Raw genomic sequence first — 23019 nt, 5'->3', positions numbered from 1 at the left:
TAATGGTACTGGGGACTCAGAGGGTCGGGGCCCCGGAGCTGGGGTGGTTTTCAGGAAGTTGTCTGACCCCATTCTTGGCTTCAGATAACAGGTATTTATTCTCCGGGGACAACAAATATGCTTCTATATCAAATACAAATACCATGTGTGGGTTGTTTCCTTTGCATGGGATTGTGGTATTTGCGTATGGGAGTATGTAGTTAAACAGAGCTGAGCCCCACCTGTAAAGCTGTTTTTTTAAACCTTAAGAACTTTAGAGTGATGCTCTATAGAATAATCAGACAGAATGGAAGTACAGGTAATGCGTACAGGTAAGCTTTATTTCACGACCTGTCCCTCCAAGACCCCTTCTCTTTGCCAGAGGTAAATACTGCTCACACTGGGTGATTTGCTTTTTAAGCTCTGGGCTTTTTCCTCTGTATTTACCTATACGGTGTGCACACACAGAGATTTTCTTATCACTCTATTCCTCCCGCCAATGTGCTCCTGCTACACCTTAGTCCCTGAGTTGCGTTTGTCACTGGACACGGATCATGGAGTTTCTGGTCATTCAAAGATTTGGATCTACATTTTGCATGAGCCCTCAAGTTCCCCTTCTGACCCCCGAGGAAAGGGCCATCGTGAGCTCCCCAGTCCCTGCCCTGAACTACCTCAGTCCCTGCGCCCGAGGGCAGAGCAGGGGCGGGGGTCCCTGGAGGGAGGCTGGCTCTGGGAGGGTTTGGGAGCCATCAGAAAGTCTGGCGGTCGCTGTGCCTTCTATAGCCCATGGCCACGTTCAGAGGGCTTTCAAGTCCGTTTTGGTACCTGTGCTGCAGAAGGGCCGTGGGCAGGTAGGAGGGACGGGTGGCTGCGTGAGGAGTGTAGGCTTCTTTCTTCCAGATGAAGGTGGACAGAGTCTGCCGGGACTCTTCTCCGGTGACAAGTTTCCTTGTTGTCCTCAGAGTTTATGGTTCCAGAAGAAGCTGGACAGACTGGCTGAACCCCACTTCCTGCAGGGATCTCCTACCCTTGACCTCCTCCCCTCCAACAGGGCCTGGCCTGGGCTCCATGGCCAGACCACGCCTACGGGGGTGCCTCCAGCTAAGGCGAGCCCTGGAAAGGAACGTGCCCAAAGGGGGGGTTCTTGGTCTCAGGTCTCAGGCTTTAACCCTTTGCTTTAAGTCAGCATCTCGTACCCTCAGCGTGATGGACATTTTTGACAGGATAATTCTCTGTTACGGGGGGAGGGGCTGTCCTGTGACTTATAGGATGCTGGGCAACATCCCCCGCTAGGTGCCTGGGCCACTCTCTGTTGTGGCAGTCAAGAATGTCCCCAGAATTGTCAGATGTCTTCCAGGGGCCGCATCACTCTGGCTGAGAACCTCTGCCCAGAGGAGTGAAGTCATCATCCTGACCCCGCTGCGTGCCAGGACCACTTCGCCTGCCGTCTGCGCCACGGCCTGCCCTGGTTCCAGGCGCGCGGATGCATTGCGCCATCAGTGGAAACAGCTGGGCATGTTGTGGGCTTGATCTTATCAAGGAGGACTAGCAAAGGAGCAGGCCACACACAGATTTCTGTCCTTTTACTCACTGAGCTGTCGCCGAGCCCCTGCCTGGGGCTGGCTGTGCCGGGCGGTGTCTCAGACGTGCCCGTGTCCTAGGTGTGCCCGTGTCCTAGACGTGCCTGTGTCCTAGACGTGCCCGTCAGCCTCTGTCCCCAAGCAGTCCCGCCTGCAGGTGGCCAGGGCAGGGAAACAAGGTCTGCTCACCACACAGTGAGGCAAGGGCTCCCGGAGGTGAAGGGCACGTCCTTGCTCTCGTTCCCAACTTATGAGCCACACAACGCGGCTTCACAAATAACCCCGAGGAGGAGTTACCTGCCGTGAAATGCCGGGTGCTGCTGGAAAAGGGTGTGGACTCTGTGAACAGGGAGCTTTTCCCCTTAACCAAACACGCCGTGCTTTCCTGCTAAGCGGCCAAACTCAATGTTTAGTTGTTGGAAATCATGTTCTTCTAATTCCCCGGTGCATTTTATTTTTAAAAAGATTTTATTTATTTGAGGAGAGAGAGCGCACACACACACACAAGTGGGGGGCAGGGCAGAAGGACAAGCAGGCTTCCTGCTGAGCAGGGGACCCTGAGATCATGACCTGAGGCTGACACTTAACGGGTGGAGCAACCGGGTGCCCCTCCACCCCCGGTGGTGCATTTTAATTTTTTTAAATTTTTTAAAAATCTATTTATTTAATATATATAGAGAGAGATCACAAGTAGGCAGAGCAGCAGGAAGAGAGGAAGAGAAGCAGGCTCCCTGCTGAGCAGAGAGCCCGATGCCGGGCTTGATGCCAGGACCCTGAGATCATGACCCGAGCTGAAGGCAGAGGCTTAACCCACTGAGCCACCCAGGCACCCCCCGGCGGCACATTTTAACCAGTCCCCATGTCACTGGTTCCTCATGAGCTCATTCATTCAAAGGTATCCATGGGCCACCCGCTGGGGCATCGCGGATGAGCAGCAGGGGCTGGGCTTTCGGGGGGGGGGGGCCTTCCCCAACGGCCTGAGTCTGGCTTTGCCACTGTGGGGAACTCCTGTGAGCTTTGGGGGGCATTTGTGACACGGAGGGAGACCGCAGGTGTCTTCGGCTCCCCTGAGGGTGAGTGTGGCCTTCTCGCCCTCCACAGCTCAGGCTGCTGCGCTGAGGGGCGTCCCGGGGTCCCGGGCTGCAGCCGGTGGAGGCCCGTCTGCCCTCTCCTCCCTGTGTATCAGCGCGAGCGAATCCCCTGCTGTCTTTCTGATTCAGCGCAGGTGGATTCAAGGACAACCTGGGTCCCTTGTCTCTTAGAAGTTTTATTTTAGTGGATGAGATTAACCTCGTTCAACAAACACAAACTACACACACACACACACACGGGTGTGTCTGTGTGCACACATGCCTACGTGCATATGTGTGTGGTAGGCAAGCAAGGATATCAGTGTGTGATAAAAATTAAGCAGCATGAGAAGATGAAGGTGGAGTTAGTGTAGAGGACGGGCCAGGGACAGTGTCCCCAAGGAGGAAGCGTTTTAGCAGAAACCTGGAGAGAGCTCTTCGAGGGCCTGGCAGAAGGGCTTGCTCCATGACTAGTCAACAGCATCAGACCCAGGCACACACCTGTGCACGCGTGTGCACACACACAGGCATACACACCTGCACCCTCACACATCTACAGGTGTGTGCAGCAGGTCAGCTGGCGGGCATTCCCTCTCCCCCAGCTTTGCACCACCCTCCGCTCAGCCCATGCCCGGACCCCTGTCCTCCACCCACGGGGGGCAGAGCACAAAGCCTGACTTTGGAACTAGAAGGCAGGAGGGGACAGGGTCTGGGCCAGTTGCTACAGGCTGGTGGGTGGGGCTCCATCCTGAGATGAGACTCAGGCTTGGGCAGATTCACGGGGGAAGTAGAGGTCATGAGAGAGACAAAGGATGACTGGATGGAGCCCCGTGTTCTTCTGACCTAGTACGCCCCTCATTTCATCCCCTGCTGCCCCCAGCCTGTGTCTGCCCTCAGGGACCCATGGGTTGGGCGTCCAAGGTGCAGCGGTGTGCACAGGGCTAACTCCCTGGCTGTCGGCCCTCTGAGCATTCCTGGCTTCCGCTCCGCACTGACCGACGTTCCTAGAAATGGAAGAAAAGGAGTTTGAAGTCTGTCCATTCCGTGTTTCCAGTGTTGGCAGGAGGGTAGAGCTCTCGGGGGTGCATGGAGGGCGTGGGGGAGCTGGAACCGGTGCCGTCTGGGAGCTTGTCCCCCAGGCTTCTGCTCGACCCGTGTGAGGGACAGCGAGTGGCCGGGCAGACTGTTGGGTGTGGCATTGCTGGCCCTCTCCGTCCCTTTGGCCAGGCTTGAGGTGCTGCATAGCCAGAACCCTGGGCTTCGGTGCTGGGGACAATGAGAGCCAGAGCCGGAGTCACTCATTACTGAATGTGTGGCTGGAGTGTATGAGACTTACCTACACCCTCTTATTTCCTTTACTGTAAAACAGCACCTGCCCTGCCTGAGAGCAGATGGCAAAAGAGGTGGGAAAATGCTTTACTAAATGCCAATTTGGGGCAATCGGCTCCCTGGCCTGAACCCAGGGCGGTGGTAATGGGGTGTGTGCATTTCATGCCTCCCTCTTGCAGGGAGTGTGGGCTCAGCCTGGGAGCCTCTCTTCTGGTGGAAAGAGTAGGTGAGACCCCTTGATAGAAAGCTTTCCAGACAGACACTAGGGGATGCTTGTGGGGGCACCTGGAAGGCAGGGACCACACTTTATTTCCTTTCCTCTTTTTTATCTTTAAGGTATACAAGGTAGTGATTTAAGATGCAGAGACATGGTGATCACCACGATCAAGTTCATGAACACATCTCCTTCACCTCATGGAGTTACCTGTTGGAGGTGTGGTGACAGCAGTTAAGACCTACCCTCTCAGCAAATCTCAGCTCAGTCGTCAGGCAGCATTACATCTCCAGAACTTACTCACTTTGTAACTGAGAGTTTGTACCCTTCAGGCATTTTTTACATGATCGGCGCCCCGTAAAGAAGGACTGAATGTTCACGGCTGAAGGTTAAGTATGTGGCTTTGTTGTCAAACAAACAGGGTTCCTGATCCACAGCTGGACTGAGTCAGCTGTAGAGCTGGACCCCACTCATTCCATGGCCCATGCTCACCCCAGTCATCCATCCCCCTGTGGGTCCAGGGGCCTCCCAACACCCCCTTCTTCGCAGACCTCCATTACCTACACCTGGCGTACATCCTGCACATCTTTCCAGAATTTGCCAATGGCCAAATCTCGAAGGTGCTGGGCTCGATGATGGGCTCTCCTAAGGGAGTAGTGGAGAGAGTGAAGTTACTGTGAAGGGGAGCCATGGGGAAGAGAAGAAGGGTATCAGGGGCCTCTCGTGTTCTGGTTGCTGTGAATATATTTTCGCATTTAATTTCAGAACACATGGTCCGAACAGTGCCAAGTAAAGATCAATTCCAAACGTATCATTTCATGAGAGGTAGAAATAAAATTGTCAAGACTGCTATCATTTAAATAATTCTGGTAGAATTTGAAATAATATTTTCTACATTCCCCTGGCATACCTGAGAGTTATTTGCAGAGTACCAGTGATCCAAGGAGTAGCAGTATCTTTTCAGAAACAGCTCTTGCTTCTTCTACCTTCAGCGCGGAAAGGGCTTGCCAGCCGGCTCCGAACTTCCTCAATGCCTGAAAGGCTATGTCAAGGTCACGAGGTGTGGAACTGAGAGTCTCCAGTCCTGGCGCTATAATTCTGCTGCAAACACACCTTATCACTTTGGTCAGATCAATTGATCCATGACTGTTTACTAAAAACTCCTAGGTACCAGTCCTCCGAAGGCACTGTGCAGACTCATGGATCAGTAAAATCATCGGGGGGATGGACAGACATGCAGCTAATAGTAAAACAAGCTATACTCTTGAGTTCCTGCTTCTGCTTCTAGAGGAATATCTGGTTAGGTCAAGAAGATTTCATTTATTTGTTTTGTTAGTTAATTTCAGGGACAGAATTGGGTGATTCGTCAGTTGCATATAACACCCAGTGCTCATTAGGTCATGCGCCCTCCTTAACATCCGTCACCCACTTAACCCATCCCCCAGCCACCTCCCCTCCAGCAACCCTATTTGTTTCCTAGAGTTCAGTATCGCTTATGGTTTGCCGCCTTCTCAATTTTCACCTCATTTTATTTTTCCTTCCCTTCCCCATGTTCATCTGTTTTGCTTCTTAAATTCCACATATGAGGGAAATCATATGGTAGTTGTCTTTCTCCAACTGACTTATTTCACTTAGCGTAACACCCTCTAGGTTCATCCACGTCGTTGCAAATGATCAAGATTTTTCAAGGTGCTTACAAACTTTGACAGCTGAATGACCAAAAAGTATTTTACTAAAAACTTAATGGGAATCAGAGGAGCAACCAACTTAAAGAAAAATATTATTATGATGCCCATAATCTATTGGTGGTATTACAATACTGTGATATGGGGCGCCTGGGTGGCTCAGTGGGTTAAGCCGCTGCCTTCGGCTCAGGTCATGATCTCAGGGTCCTGGGATCGAGTCCCGCATCGGGCTCTCTGCTCAGCAGGGAGCCTGCTTCCCTCTCTCTCTCTCTGCCTGCCTCTCCATCTACTTGTGATTTCTCTCTGTCAAACAAATAAATAAAATCTTAAAAAAAAATACTGTGATATGTACATATTTTACTATTATTTTTGAACTGTGGGTTAACTTTTTAAAAACAGAGGAAGAATTGTGTAGAAACCTATGTTTAAATATAACCTCTGTTAAAAACTTTAACTTTAGGGACGCCTGGGTGGCACAGTCAGTTAAACATCTGCCTTCACCTCAGGTCATGATTCCAGAGTCCTGGGATTGAGCCTGGCATTGGTTTCTCCGCTCAGCAGGGAGCCTGCTTCTCCCTCTTCCCCTCCCCTTGCTTATGTACTCTCTCTCTCTTTCTCTCTCTCAAATAAATAAGATCTTAAAAATAAAACAAAACAGAACAAAAATTTTGACTTTATCTCTCTCCACCAGAAAGACTTCTGGGAACATAGTTTTAAAAACTTTCTCGGGGTGCCTGGTGGCTCAGTTGGTTAAGTGACTGCCTTCGTCTCTGGTCATGATCCTGGAATCCCAGGATCAAGTCCCACATCAGGCTCCCTGCTCAGCAGGGAGTCTGCTTCTCCCTCTGACCCTCCCCCCATGCTTTCTCTCTCTCTCACTCTCCCTCTCTCTCAAATAAATAAATAAAATCTTTAGAAAAACTGCTTTTTCAACCAACCCCTTAATAAAACTAATTGATTAAAAACAGAACCCGTGAACTTGATGTTTCGTTCTTGCTTGTCATACTGCTTGACCAGAGCTCTACACACTCTGACTTCGGAATGACCTCAAAATTTTTGATAAGATGAACTCTAGTTAGCCCTGTCCAACTCTAACCTTGCATATGTCCTTCTATCAGAGCACATCCTGGCGACGCCTCTGACTCTCAGCTCACTTCTAAGAGTGACATGTGAGCCACTGAACGTGGACCACTGAAGCAGATCAGTGAACATCGTTACTGAGTGTGGATCACCAGACATGGACTGCCAGCCATAGACTGCTGAACACAGACCACCAAACGTGGGGCCCTGAACATGCGACACTGAACATGGACTATCACACATGGGCTGCTGAACATGGGCCACCACCAGCTATGGACTACTGACTTTCACCTACTCACCCTATGGTAAAGGCCAGAGAGAGGAAGTTTTGGAAGTGATGGTGTAAACAGAACATTCTAGAAAGGAATCTCTGAACTAGGCCCTGCTGCTTGCTGGTGTGTGGCATCGTGGCTGTGATTTCCCTGCACAGTAGACTCTGGCTTCCTTTCTCTGGGGAAGGGTCTCAGTGTGGGTGTCATTGTTCTCCTGGTCTTTAGCAGTCTCCTAACTGGTCACCCTCCTTTCCTCCTTTCTCTCCTCAACCCTGTTTCCAACCAGCAACCAAAGTGATTTTGCCAGGATGTAAATCAGATCATGCAATTTCCCTGTTTATGACTCAACTATGACTTTTCCTGGTGCCTAGAAAAACAGTTCATGGCCTTCAAGATGGGACATGCTCAGGCCCTGCCCTTCATTTAGGATCTGTCTCCTCGCCTGCCCTTTCTTCGTGGGGGAGGCTGAGGCTCTCCCCCTCTGCACACACTTGGCACCCATGGTGCTGGCCAGCCTACAGCTCTCTGGGCATTGGCCCCTCGGCACTGAGACGGATGCACAGCTTTCCTGACCGCCGGGAACTGGTACATCGCCCCAGGGCCTACAGCCCTGCCTGTCTGGGCTCCTCACACTCTGAACTCCAAGGATCACTCATCCTCCTCTCTGTTCCCTTGACCTGCTTTGTTGTTTTTAATAACTTGCATCTGTACCTTACATTCAGTTTTATGTTTGTTTCTATTAGACTTTTCCTTGTCAAACTTCGAACTGGTCACTTCTCCCCTGAATGTGTGTCCCCCAGGGCAGATGTTTCTTGCTTCACTATTTCTCTTTTCCACTGAAATGTGAGCGCCTGCAGGGTAGGGAGCTTGGCCTTCCTGCTCATCGGTGTAGTGTTGCTGGTGAAGGCAGTCCTGGTACAGGACAGGCCCTGGTACATTTCTCTTCTTTTGTCCATGAGAAGAAAAGAGTGCTTTTGATTGCAGTAGAGAAAATAAGAAAGTAAGGGTTTCAGCTCAGCACCCCAGTCCCTGACGAGACATCCCTTTTTACTCCCTCTGGGCAGGGAGCGTATTCCTGACTTTGGGAACCATGAGAGCTGAACTCACCGACCCTGCCTTCCATCCCCACCCACAGCCCCTCACTCTGTGTGCAAAGCGCACCCCCAACCTCACTCCATGTCCTTCAGAATTCCCCTCAGTGTCCCTTGTAGGTCAACTAGCCCATCCTCCCTGTAAGCCCTTGCCAGGCAATTTGGGAGCTGCAGAGGTTCCTGTTGGGCACTCCAAGAAAGCTCTAGAAAGCTCTCAGGAGGCAGGGGTTGGCTTCTCTTCCTCAGAAGCCCGAGTTGGGCTTGTGCATGACAAGGGCTCAGCAAACACTGGGGACTGTTGGAGAAGAAATATGAATCCGTCAGTGAGGCCTGGTGTCACCTTTTCTATGCCCCAGATTTAACAGAATGACACAGGATGGAAAGGTAATAAAGCTTCCTCAGCAGCGCCCACTGGAAACATTTGAGCTGAGGATGTGTTACCACTGAGAAGCCATTGACTACATTTGCTTACTTTCTGTATACTCTTGTTTTTGTTGTTAAAGATTTTATTCATTTGAGAGAAAGACTGTACAAAAGGAGAGGGAGAAGCAGACTCCACGTTGAGCGGGGAGCCCGATGCAGGTCTCGATCCCAGAACTCCAGGATCATGACCTGAACCGAAGGCAGATGCTTAGCCACTGAGCCACCCAGGCGCCCCCACTTTCTGTATTCTTGATGGTCCAGCATGTGAAGCCTTGTTTCTGGAGAGACTGCCTCCCAGGACTAGCTAATTCTTAGAGGGAGCAAACAAGGCCCCATGAGTATACCGTCCACATACAAGCCAACCCATCCAGAGCCCACATACCTAATCATCTCTTTGTCACGTACTCACTCTGCTCTCAAGGAGTGGAGGCCAGGTCTGAGACAGCCAGGGATCAGCGCTAATGCCTAGAACATGCCCAAACCATTCAACCATCCAAACTCAGGCTCACTCGGGTTACCTGTCCTGCACTCCTTCTTTTCTCCCACAAGAACACAACAGAGGTTCTGGGCCATGCTCTGCCCTCTCCCCCTCCTTACCAATCTTGTGCCTCCCCAAATGGCTCCACATGGCACCCTGTGGCTCCTGTCCCTTGGGAGCTGCGAGAAGGAGCTCACTCTTTTATGACAATCATATCCTATCCAAGAGCCTCATCACATCTGATTAAAACAAATCCCAGGTACATCTTCAGAACACAGGCCTTGTTCTGACTCTTCTGGATCCTCAAAAAAATAAATCTCCTTGCTTATTAGCCCTCTAATAAAAACAGAAACATAATAAAACAAAAACAAGCTAAACTGTGTCTGATGGATTTCACACTGCGTGATGGAAAAGCATGATAATAATTATGCTTCAAAATGTTCTTTTTACAGAAGGGAGAAACAAAGCAAAACAAAACAAAGGACCTGGAAGCTTCTAAGAAATGTTATTTAATGAATAAAGCTGCCTTGGGCTTTGGACTCATATATATTATTTTTATGTATATGGTCCTCATATTAGACCAATCAGAGAAGAAGGTCAACTTGACATCACTTTCGAGAGTTAATAATGTAATTTTTCCTGAATTCTATCAAACTATCTTTTTTTCCTCTTATTAGTAGAGTGCCATAGTCTCCCCTTCAGATTTCTGAGATGCAACGTGTCCTCTCTGAAGCGGCAGAAATCTCCAGCTCTTCCAAGCTGACAGGAGATATAATACCCCACCCGCTTCAGGATAATTTACATTATTTCACTAGAGATGCAGTCGTGTAAAGGCTTGTGTGGTAAATTTGAGATTATTGTCTTTAGAATTTGAGAATCTCAAATGACTGCACACAAATTACAGTTTTCAGGAGGAAAATCTCTGTCAAAAACATTGAAACAAGGGAACACTAAATTTTCTGTAAGTTAATAAAGAAATTTAGTCACATTTTTAAAAAATATTTTATTTATTCATTTGACAGAGAGAGATCACAAGTAGGCAGAGAGGCAGGCAGGCAGAGAGCGGGGGAAGCAGGCTCCCTGCTGAGCAGAGAGCCCGACGTGGGACTCGATCCCAGGACCCTGAGACCATGACCTGAGCCAAAGGCAGCGGCTTAACCCACTGAGCCAACCAGGAGCCCCGTCACATTATTTTTAAACTGCTGACTGATCAGTCAGAATGGTTTATTTGCATGATATAGGCACTGTTGTTGTTGTTTTGATTCAAATATAGTTAACATACAGTGTTATATTAGTTTCAGGTGTGCAATGTAGTGACTCAGCAATTCTGTACAACACCTGGTGCTCATCACGACATGTGTCCTCCTTCATCCTCACCCTCCCAGCCCTCTCCCCTCTGGTAAGCATCAGTTTCTTCTCTATAGCTTAGTTAAGAGTCTGTTTCTTAGTTTCTCTCTCTCTCTCTCTCTCTTCTTTCCCTTTGCTCATTTGTTTCTTAAATTCCACATATGAGTGAAATCATACAGTATTTGTCTTTCTCTGACAGGCTTATTTCTCTTGGCATTATACTCTCTAGCTCCATCCGTCTTGTAGCAAATAGCAAGATTTCATTCCTTTTTTATGACTGAGTAATATTCCACTGCATATATGCCACATCTTCTTTATTTATTCGTCTATCGAGGGACATTTGGGTGCCTTCCATAATTTTGGTGTTGTAAGTAATGCTGCTATAACCATAAGAGTGCATATATCCCTTTGAATTTATATTTTGCATTTTTTTGGCAAATAGTAATTCAATTACTAGATTATAGGGTAGTTCCATTTTTTAAAGATTTTATCTATTTATTTGACGGCAAGAGAGAGCACAAGTAGAGCAGTAGGCAAAGGGAGAGGGAGAAGCAGACTCCCCTTTGAGCAGGGAGCCTGACTCAGGGATTGATCCCAGGACCCTGGGATTATGATCTGAGCTGAAGGCAGATTCTTAACCGACTGAGCCACCCAGGCACACCAGGGTAGTTCTATTTTTAACTTTTTGAAGACCATCCATACCATCTTCCAGCGTGGCTGCACCAGTTTGCATTCCCAACAGCGCAAGAGGTTCTTCTTTCTCTGCATCCTTGCCACCACCTGTTGTTTCTGTGTTTTGGTTTTAGTCATTCTGATAGGTGTGAGGTGATATCTCACTGTGGTTTTGATTTGCATCTCCCTGATAATCAGTGATGCTGAGCATGTTTTCATGTGTCTGTTGGCCGTCTGGATGTCTTCCTTGAAGAAATGTCTGTTCGTGTCTTTTTCCTATTTTTTAATTGGGTTATTTGTTATTGGGGTGTGAGTTGTATAAGCTCTTTATAAATCTGGATACTAACCCTTGTTGTCATTTGCAAATATCTTCTCCTGTTCAGTAGGTTACCTTTTAGTTTTGTTGATTGTTTCCTTAATCCTTTCCTAATTTCCTTAATCTTTGACAAAGCAGAAGAGAATATCCAGTGGGAAAAAGACAGTCTCTCCAAAAAACGGTGTTGCAAAAACTGGAGAGCTACATGCAAAAGAATGAAACTGGACCACTTTCTTTCGCCACGCACAAAAATAAGCTCAAAATGAATTAAAGACCTGGGGCACCTGGGTGGCACAGAGGGTTAAAGCCTCTGCCCTGGGCTCAGGTCATCATCTCAGGGTCCTGGGATAGAGCCCCGAATCTGCTCAGCAGGGAGCCTGCTTCCCCTCCTCTCTCTCTGCCTGCCTCTCTGCCTATTTGTGATTTCTGTCTGTCAAATAAATAAATAAAATATTAAAAAAAAAAAGAATTAAAGACCTGAATGTGAGACCTGCAACCATGAAAACCCGAGACCAGAGCTGGGCAGTGATTTTTCTGACATCAGCCATAGCAGTATTTTTCTGGATATGCCTCCTGAGGCAAGGGAAGCAAAAGCAAAAATAAACAATTGGGCCTACACCAAAATAAAAAGCTTCTGCACAGTGAAGGCAGTGTTTTTTAATGATCTTAATAATTCCAGACAATGGGGCACCCAGGTGGCTCAGGTCATAATCTTGGGGTCCTGGGATCCCCTGCTCAGCAGAGAGTCTGCCTCTCCCTCTCCCTCTGTCCCTCTCCCTGCTCAGGCTCTCTCTCTCTCTCTTTCAGATAAATAAATCTTAAAAACATACTTTCAAGCCATGAGAATAAAGGACAAAAATTAGACACCTGGAAGAACGAGCTTCTACAGGTGCTTACGATGTTTGTCATAAATTAACATCCCAGTGGTAGGAAGTTTTCACCAAACAGCCTGTGGTGTAGGTGGAACATTCCAATGTTAAATTCCTTCAAATAAGACATGTGCATAGGAAATACAGGTTCGGAATCTATATATTTCTTGGAAAGATAATTCAAATTAAACCATTACTTACTGGAACTGAGGAAGAGAGTTTAAAACATTTTAAAATACAGAGTAACTATCTTCATTTCTCACAAACATTAAAAAAGAAAATTGTTTGTTGAAGGGTTTGCTCATTTTTGACACTTCTGCTTTCATTCCTGTAGATACCTTTGTGAGACTTTTAAAAAATCAGCGTACTGAGACAAAGCATAGAAATAGTTTAGATCGAAGTATTTCCTGCCAGGAGAACTATTGTCAGATTAATGCAAACATTAACAAACAAAAAGGAGACTTTAACCCCGGAGGAAGACTGTGTTCCAGCATTTATAGGCCTTTACTGTGGGTAATCACTGTGTCACTCACAACTTTTGTTTACTCCCAACTGAGAAAGTACAGAACATTACAAACAGAACAATGGTCGTCTATGTTCAATGCCTATAAACACACTTCCAACAAACAATGTGTGTGTGTAGAGATGCTTTTCCTTTTTTATCCTGTTATGTTCATTCTGATTATTGAAATTATATTTATTGTAATAATAATAGTAATGCATGTAATAATTTATTGCTTGTCTTACAGCACATGTAAAGACACACTTACTGAAATGTAATTTTATGTTTGTTGACTCTAATAATAAAAATAAGACTAATTTGTATTTTTTTTAATTGATGCATTGGCACAAACACTCAAAAGAAGGATTTTTCATTAGGGAACATCTGGGAAGCATTGCTCTGAAGGATGTGGTTGCCAAGACGGGAGGTGGTGGGTAGGACCCAGTTCTGTTGGCAAGCAGGATGGTCTTGGTGTTGCCAGGAGGTATGGTAGCATTTCTTCTCCAGCTGAAGTTCCCTTCGGGTTTTGGATTCTTTTGTTTTCTCTGAAATTGCTTTCAGTTTAGTGGGCACAGTGGTAAACCACCTGGCATCCTCCACATGGGGCTCAGAAGGAACTATTTCCATAGGTAAATTATCCCAGCAGAGGAGTCTGGCCATGGGGCGTGCTGTCGCCCTCTGGTGGTGGGAGACGCGCCTACACTCCCCCCACCCAACCCCTTGGGCCAGGGGATGGCCTTCCTCTCTCTCTCTCCTGCGACCATAAAAGCTCATATCCCTTTTGATAAACAGGAAAACCCCACACTTATATCCTTCCTTCTTCCACCCAATGATTCTTGAAAATCACTGAATTTGCTGCATATTTTCATCAGCCTGGATTTGGTCCAGACTTCCTTGAAGGTTGTAATACAAAAACAAAGGTGTTTTTCCCCCCCATCTGTCAAATATATATAACACTATAACCTTGAGTATGCTTATGTAAGCAATTCCCCTCACTCTGATACAAACCTTCCCGGTTGACCATCGCTATATTAGTCCATACCGAAGATCCCTTCAAGAATCCTTCAGGTTTTCGGGGCACCTGGGTGGCTCAGTGGGTTAGGCCGCTGCCTTCAGCTCAGGTCATGATCTCGGGGTCCTGGGATCGAGTCCTGCATCGGGCTCTCTGCTCAGCAGGGAGCCTGCTTCCTCCTCTCTCTCTCTCTGCCTGCCTCTCCATCTACTTGTGATTTCTCTCTGTCAAATAAATAAATAAATTCTTAAAAAAAAAAAAAAGAATCCTTCAGGTTTTCTTATGATTTTATTTCATTTATTTGCTTTTTTAAAGATTTTATTTATTTATTTGAGAGAGAAGGAGAACAAGCGGGGGGGGTGCAGAGGCAGAGGGAGAAGTCTCCCCGCTGAGCAAGGACCCCTTGTGGGACTCCATCCCAGGACCCTGAGAGCGTGACCTGAATGGAAGGCAGACGTTTAACCGACTGAGCCACCCAGGCGTCCCTGTTTATTGTTCTAAGCAGGCTCCATACCCAGTGCAGTCCCTGGCGTGGGGCTTGAACTCACAACCCTGAGATCAAGACCTGAGCTGAGACCAAGAGTCGGACGCTCAACGGACGGAGCGTCCAGGCGGAGCTCCCCTTACTCGCTCAGGGCAGGCGGTATCACAGGCAGCGGGGTCCGTGCCGCAAGATGAGTTTTCCTTGCTCTTGCTTCTTCCTCCCTCCCTCCCCTCCCCGCGCTGGGCCCGTCTGGTCTGGGGACGGAGAGTGAGTGCGCAGTGGTCAGCGAGCAGGGAGCAGGGAGAGAACCGGCTTAGGGCCAGTTAGCGCACAGCCTGTGTCCGCCTTCGGTGGGGGCAGGTGCTCGGAGAAGGTGTGTGTGCAGGAAGCGAGAGGATCCGCCTTCCCAGACACCTGCTTGACCCGCTCTGTGGTCTCCTCAGAAGCGCGCGGGGCTGTATGTCCCCCAGGGGTTCGTAGAGAAGGAAGCGACCGGACGCACGGGACAGTGTGGCTCCGGCGGGGAAGCGCTGTGTCCACATCACGGATCGCAGGGACCGCATCCCGCCTCGCAGCAGGCGTCCCGGGCCTGCTTACGGTCCGGGCCTCCCGCACAAACCGGGTCTCCCGCACAAACCGTCTGCGCGGAGGAGGCTGGGGGCCTGGGGGTGGGGGGCGAGGCGGCGCCGCGCTCGGCAGGAGCAGGGATGGAGAGAACGAGCCTGCGTCCAGGCAGCCGCCTCGGGCTCAGGAGAAACGTGGGTGTCCGAAGTCCCGCCTCCCTGCTGGGGCCACTGCAGCCCGAGTCGTCCACGTGACCTCTGCCCCCCGCCGCGTCCGTCGCGCCAAAGGGGTGGGGGTCAGACTCGAGGTCTCCTGGTGGTCACCCGCAGCCAGCTGTGTCTCTGGGGGGGGCGGGGCGCGTGGACCCGACGCCACTTGTCTGGTTCTCAGCGCGCACTGTCGTCTGGGCGCTGCCCCGGGGGCCTCCCCAGACCCGGGGCTCCGCCGCTGACCCTGTTCGTGCCCCAGGCCAGAGCCAGCCGGAGTCCCAGGCAGAGGTGCCGAGAGCTTCGAAGAGTCCTGCGGCAGGGGCGCGTCCTCCCGGGCACAACTGAGGCACCAAGAACCCTGGCCTCCGCAGTGCCCGTCAGAAAGTCAGTCAGTTCTCCAGAGAATTCGGCCAGGAGTCAAATACAAGTGATTCCGGACCTGCCAGAATCACTTATTCATTTTTAATTTCTAGACATAATGGGATTTGGACAAGGTTTATACTTGGCGTTTGACAGCTTCAAACTGAAGCAGAATTTGTGTAACACGGAAAGCACAGATCCCGAGTGTTCAGCTGGATGAGTTTTGACGAATGCGGTCACCTGTGTAACCCATGTCGCCGTCAAGACTCAGGACGTCTCTGCCAAGCCCCTAAGTTGCCCTGCTTCCTCTCTGATCCTCTAGGCTCATTCCTCGCCTGGAAGAACTCTGCTCATGATCTGGCGATGAGGTCAGGGCCAGCTCCTAGCAGGGCAAGGACCCCAGGTTTTGTATCCCTGTCGGCGTATTCTGAGCCAGGAACTGCCATTGCTTTCTATCACGGCTCATTTTAAATAGTATTTCCCCGTGACCTTCAGTGTCGCCATAGGCATCAGATTTCCGGGAGGCTTGAGCCTTGTGTCCTGGTACTCCCGAGGGTGAGGAGGAAGGTGCCAGTGAGCGACCTTGTGCTTGCCCCAAAGCGGGGCCTTGATACACTTCCTTGAAACCGGCTCAGAGTCAACACCGAACAAAGAAGGGCTTAATCATTTACTGGGCTCTGATCAGGTGTGGCCTCTCTGGAGGGGAGCGGGAGTCCGAGGCAAGGCCTGGATTGCACGCAGAAGTCAGGGGTTTTAAGGGAGAGGGGCTGTGCTGGCCCACGAGGCAGGCGAGCAGCCGAAGAAGGCGTGTGATCTCCTGCTCTTATGCAGAGGAACGACTGTGCTTTCCACATCACACTCGGGGCAGTGAAAACCAAGCTTTCCAGTTCCTGCGTTCTGGGGCTCTGGCACCTGGGGCCCCGCTGACCCTGGAGGACCTGTATCTCCCCGAGTTAGCGGATTCCTGGAGATAGTTAACTACTCCAGTGCTTTCATGTGCCAACCGACACCAGCCCACACCCGGACCACCTCTTCTGTGGGGCTCTCAGGCTCTGGGCTACCTTCCACCTGCCCTCATCACCCCAGGGCAGGGGCAGGCAACGAGGAAGGAGCAGGCCCCAGGCTGCCCCAATCCGAAACGCGCTTCCCTTGCCTCCTCTGTTCCTTCCTGTAGAAAGTGCCATGAAGTCTTTTGTCGTGCTCTTCCCTCGGTCCCTCTGCGTCCTGACTGACCCACGGGGCCCCTCACGGCACGGTGTGGCCCCCCTCCCTTTGAGAACTGTGACTAATAACCTGTGTTTACAGTGCCGGTCATCTCCTGATCTGTTGGTCTTACCACGTCTGCATAATAAGAAAACCTACATTTTAAAACATGGATATAAAGCCACTATTCATTTGCCAACAATTTTCTGGCTTCGGAAGGGTTGGAGCTGAGGGTAAGGCTGTGGCTTGTGGACCGTCTGCTCCAGGGAGCGGCCGTGGCCGAGATCACAGCAGAGGAAAGCCCTCTGCCGCAAGAGTTGAGAGCGAGTGTCCCCGGGGGGCTCCCTTCCTGGGCTGAGGCTTGTCTCCGAGACTTTTCCCAGAGGAGCAGCAGAAACGGGCTAGTCTAGTCGCATTCAGCTCCTAAAGGCAGAGGGAGCAGAGAAAACCACAGAAGAGTGAGCAGTTGAATTCTGGTTAAAACGGCAATGGGATTTTGTGGGATTTACACATGCGGGGAGGAGCGCAGGGTCCGACCCACACAACCGGAGGAAGGAGCAATGATGATATCGTAGGGACGAGGGTGGCAGACACGCACGCAGCGCTCTCCCCTCCAAGCACCTGCGGGTGTGGCTTAATTTGGCCCTACTGTTGATAGCAACGAGGTACTATTTTTATGCCCTGCTACAAGGACGGCAACAGAGGCACCGAGATGAAGCGATCTGTTCAAGCTCGCACAGGGAATGACGTGCTAGGAGCTGGGCTATGGGCCCAGAATGGGGCTATCTGCCCTGCTGTGCTGTAGGATTGGCGCTCCTCACACAGAATGCCTCGTCTGTGCTTGCAATCTTATTTATTTATTTAAGATTTTATTGACGGATTGGAGAGAGGGTGAGAGAGCACGAGCCAGGGTAGGGTCAGAGGGAGGGGGAGAAGCAGGCTCCCTGCTCAGTAGGGAGCCCGACGCAGTGGGGGTTGGATCCTAGGACCTCGGGATCATGATCTGAGCCGATGTGTAACCGACTGAGCCACCCAGATGGCCCTGTGCTCGGGGAGAGCAGCGCAGCTAGAACCCCAGCCCCTGCCCTCAGGGAACTTGGAGCCTGTGGAAGAAAGACCGTAAGCAAGGAGCTGCATCAACAGGACTGTTCTAGATGCGCGCCGAGGGTCCGGGAGGAAAGAAGCAGAGCGGCAGGACACGGAGTGCTGGGTGTGCACAGGGCACTTAGAGTCCCATGAATTTCAGTCAGCGCGCAGAACACCCTTTGCGAAATGAATAGCTAGCTGGCAGGTTGGGAGAGGGAACGTCTGGGGGAAGCCACTGGGCACAGGTGGCCAAGGACAGGAGTCTTCATCCTGCAGCATGACAGACGTACATTTCAGCACCCAGTGTGGTCCAGGAACTCCGGCGAAGCCCTGTCCCATCAGCAGAGTCCCAGGCCCTTCTTTCCAACACTACCAGTGTGTTACACCTTGTCCACAGGCTGCTCTCACAGCATGCCCAGACCCGAACCAGCCTCTTACCTCCAAAACCTCCTGCCTCCCTGAAGCCCCAGGCAGATGCTGGCGTGACCACTGCCTAGACAGGGTCACCATCCATGCCGTTCTTTCTCTCACCTCCACGTTCAAGCCATGGCTGCTTCCTGGCCATCTTCTCTCCCCATAGTTCCAGGATCTGTCCCAGCCTCCGCATCTGTAAGGGACTGACTCTTGCACGTGGTTTGGAAGTTTGTCGTGTGAGAACCACGGTGCTCTGTGGTACAGCTCAGGGCTGTCTCTGGATCAAAGGCTTAAATAATGTTTGCCTCCCACTATAGAACTTACAAAAAGCATTTGTGGGGTAGGAGGGATGGAGACGAGGCAGCCTTCCCTGCAAGGATTTTCAGGAGAGACTGTGGAGGTGGTGTTGACCTGCTTCATGAGACCTGGAAAGGAGGCGCCTTTAAACAGCACCACCCCTTCACGTCACACACACTGTCAGACTACAGACTCCTGCTGAAGAATTTGCTCTTGTCCAAAGCCAGGGCCTGGGCTCTGAGCTGAGTGCTGGGTCCCTGAGTGATGACTTTTGGATTAGTTGGCAGAACCACATAATGAAGTCCCAGAGACTGAAGGGTCTTAAAAACCAGAGCTTTATTTTCTTGAAGTTCTGGTGGAAGTCTGGGATCTTGGTATTGGCAGGGTTGTTTCCTTCTGAGGCCATTGAGGGAAGGATCTATTCCGGCCTCCATCCTTGGCTTGTAGACAGCTGTCTTCCCCATGAATCTTCAAAAGCTCATCCTTCAGAATGGGTCAGTGTCTTAATCTCCTCCTAGAAGGACCCTAGTCATATTGGATCCGCACCCACCCCAGTGGCCTCATTTTAACTTAATTCCCTCTTCAAAGACTATCAGTAGCCACATTATGAAGTACTGGGGGCTGGGAGTTTAACATGGGAATTTGGGAGGAGCACGGTGTAGCCCTTGAGAGTCTCTTCCTGGAAAGCTGGGCAGCCTGGGTGAGGCGGGAACAGAGTCCTCGAGGCAGAGCAGTGGGAGGTGAAGACAGAGTAATTATGAGCCAGTCCACAGTCCCTGCAGATCGCGGTAGGTACTGGATATTTTAAGTGGAATGGGAAACCTTTTCAGCGTTTTGAGAAGGAAGTGACATACGTCTCTGTGCCTGCTGAGTGGAAAACGGGACAGCAGTGACCCCAAGACTCAGTTGGGAGAGCAGTCCCGGTAATTATGACACAGCCAGGTGAGAAGTGACGGTGGCGACAGGAGGTCCAGTTCGGAGTTTATTTTGAAGCGAGAGGCAACAGCATTTGCCGACAGTGATCGTGGGTTGAGAGGAATTAGAAAAATGTTTCTGGCTGCACCCAACTGTGGGAGCGGTGGCTCCATGTTCTGAGATGCGCCCCCTAGAGGAGGGGCAGGCTGCAGGGACGCAGGGTCACGACTTTAGTTGGGACATGAGGGGTGAGATTCTGGGGACCGCATCCAGAAAAGATGTGCTGGAGTCGGGGCTGGCTGGAGTGGAAGGTGTAAATGTGGAGGTCATTCCGAATGGACAGTCTTTAGCACCGACATTTGAAAGATTCCTCAGGGAATGAGACGTGTTACAGAAGACGGACGTTTGATGTTATTTAATCAGTGCCTGAATGCCTTGTGTGGACTTTGGGGTTAAGAATTTCACACTCAGGTGCACTGTGGAGTCTGGGGAAGCTTTGGCAGGCGGTTAGAAGTCCTCGGCGGTTGTCATCTCTGCCCGGTTCCCTGTCCCTGCCCAGGGGAAACACATACTAACATCTTGCCGCAACTCTCTTTCCGCACCGTTCCTGCCCCAGCCAAATCTCATCTAGGTAGACCAAGGGCAGCACCCCAATTCCGAGAATTCTCTGAAAATTAGTCTTCCGGGTGATACAGAGTCTGAGCCCGGATTGTCCACAGACTGACCGCAAGGTGGAAGGCAGGCACTTTTCCCAGTTTTCCCCAGCCTGCTTCTTTGTGCTGTAGCCTCCTCTGTCTCCAAGGGAAGATACAGCAGCAACTAGGGGGATTTGCCCCTGTTTGGATTGGAACAGTCTTGTTTGCATCTAAACTCCGTGTAGGTGGGCAGTGGGGGGAAAGTCTCCCTGACCCTTCCTGGCTTCCTGCCCCCCGTCCCCAAGACCTCTGAGAGAAGTCGCCGGAGCAGAGCATGAACCTACTCATGGGGGTTTGAGAAGACCTCAGGGGTTATCCCATAACCCTACTGAGGCTCAGAGAAGGGGGCCAACCTGCCAGGTGTATTATGGGGAGCAGGCAGGTGAGTGACACGGTCAGAATCCCAGCCCTGTGCGTGTGAAGTCTGGCTCTGCCATGGACTAACTCTGAGACCCCGGACAAGCCACTTAGCCTGTTTCTCTGTTTCCAAATTCCCAAAAGAGGGATAGTGATGGGTCCTTCGCAGGATCTTTGAGGATCAAAGGAGATAATGGCGGGGACGTTCTTACCACAGTCCGGGTATCCAGATGGCAGCCATGGAGCGCAAGGCATCATTTTTAAGCGACGTTTGAGGTCTTCCGACTCCAGCTCCGACCCTCTTGCCAACACCATCCTACTCACAGTCTCCCGGGTGGAAGGGCTGAGCCCACTTCTGGGAGTCTTATTTCGATCGAAACGTAAAGGCAGGGCTCACCAGAGATGTATTATGGTGGCATGCTGGCCCTTGACCCTGCAGGTGGCGAGGCTGGTGCAGACGTCCTGCATTGTGGAGATGACACTCGTCACTTTGCCTTATGACAGGACCATAAGCAACCCTTGCTAACAGAAGTCTAGCATGGGCTCTAGATATTGACTTGGGGCTTGGGAAGTCCAGAAAAAGTCACCTAACTTCAGGGACACATCTTTGCTGAAATACCAGACTCTGGGTCACACTAAGAATGTACGACAGGAAAAAGAGCTACTGTCTCTGCTCTTGGTTGATTCACTGTTTGTGTTTGTTTGGGTTTTCCAAAAACCTTAGGGGATCCAATCATTCGGGACGTCAAGGATTTGGGGGTAGATGAAAGTCTGTCCCTAAGAATTAAGTTTCAAAGAGTTATTGGAAACATTTTAGTATGGAAAACTCCTGGGTGGGTTACAGTTCACGTCAATCTCTTCTTAAATAGACAACCCACTATGCTAATTCAACTTTTTCTCGCACAGTTAAGCAATTCATTGTGATTATACATTATTGTTCTATTGATGCAGAGGGTTTTGTGTCCCTATAAAAACAGGTTCACGAGAAAGCACTTGCCTTTCTGAGTGCTTATGTCCATTCTGCATATTTTTCTGTTTCCTTCTTCATACCATGCTTATAGAAATCCCTTGCTTTAGGTGCTTAAAATTTGCTTAAATGTGCTCTAAAGGAGTTTTTGAAATTGCTCGTTGTCCAAATTCCCTGTTTCTGTGGTTCCTGATACTTATGATATTCTTAGAACATTCTATCTTATATCAAAATCACAATTGTATTTTAATTGATTTCATCTTTACATTTGAACCTCTGTGATAGAGTTTATTTTGATATAAGGAATGCGTTGGAGATCATGTTTTGTTTTTCTTTGTTTGTTTCCTTAAACTAGTGATTATCATGTCTAAAATTACCCCCTTCCTTTAAAATGCTAAATTTTCACCTACACGGTTTGATTTCTATTCCTTTTAGTTGAACTAATGTGCCTCTTTCTGCACTGTTCCTCATTGTTTAACTTCTCTACCGTAGCTGTTCTTTTAAAATATATCAGGGCAAATCTCCTCACTCTCCTTTTCAGTTGTGCTCCCAGCTTGGATCAGATGTTTATATAGTTCCCAGTGAACTAAAAGAAATGATACTTAATCTGTTTTTATCAAGTTCATTAGGATTTTGATTGAACTGTATTAAATTTGTATGTTCACACAGAGAATAGGCAGCTTATACTAATGTCTCTTCAACATCGAGGACTTTGCACACCTGATGTTCTGTATTCTCCGGAAGAGAGTCGTATCCTTTTCTCCACCTAACTTATACAAACATATTTCATGATTTTTCTAGGTATTTTATGGATTTCGTTGTTGTGGTGACACGTGGTACCATAGTTTGCTTTGAGGTTTTAGTTGCTACTGTGCCTGGGATCTTTTGCTGTGTATGGAAAGAGGCTACACAGAGAGAGAGAGAAAAATTTAAATATTTGATTTTTAGAAAAATTTTCAATCTCTGTAGATTCAGACTGGCTAAGTAGGAAAAATTTGGCAAGACCTAGTTTTGGTGGGGGGGAAACATGGAGAAAGGGAAACGTTAATGGTCTCTTGGTGGGACTATGAGTTAGTACAGATTTTCCCATGAGCATTTGACTATATACGGATTTAAAATATATATACTTTTTGACTTAGCAATACCAGTTCTAGAAATTCATCCAAAGGAGTCAACTGGACAGTTCACAACAAATATGTCCCAATATTCATCATGTTAGTACTCATAACGGTTGAAAGTTGGAGTCAATATAAATGTGTGTTATAGGAGATTTCCTAAATAAATTATGATATATTCTGAGGGTGCAATTTCTTGCAGCCACAGACACAGTAATGTATCCAAATGCATGTGCATATGTTTACCTGTTGTCGTAGAGAATTGTCCTTGCCTGGCTCTTGGATGAATAAAGCAGGTAGTGATCAGCACACATTCCGGGTACCGCTGAGGAAGTGTGTGAGGACATTCCGTGTCTGAAAGGATGTTGAACATACACCTGGGATTTCACGTCACTTACGCTTTTTCCTTATTCTCTGTCCTTTCTTATTTTTTA

At 49.3% G+C, this 23019-nt stretch overlaps 1 long non-coding RNA gene across 1 annotated transcript; it reads right to left on the bottom strand.

Annotated features, from left to right (window-relative positions):
* Nucleotides 1–3555: 3555 nt before the first annotated feature.
* On the bottom strand, nt 3556–5159 carry LOC122890032. The gene is made up of 3 exons (XR_006381019.1): nt 5083–5159; nt 4733–4817; nt 3556–3633 (listed from the first exon to the last, which is right to left on the bottom strand). It is a non-coding gene; the product is annotated as an uncharacterized LOC122890032 (long non-coding RNA).
* Between the last annotated feature and the right edge of the window lie 17860 nt (nt 5160–23019).

This window comes from Neovison vison, chromosome 11 (assembly GCF_020171115.1).
Source record: "Neovison vison isolate M4711 chromosome 11, ASM_NN_V1, whole genome shotgun sequence".
In the NCBI taxonomy this organism is placed as follows: Eukaryota; Metazoa; Chordata; class Mammalia; order Carnivora; family Mustelidae; genus Neogale; species Neogale vison.
Note: the sequence above shows the minus strand (reverse complement) of the source record. Positions and strands in the feature narration are given on the sequence as shown.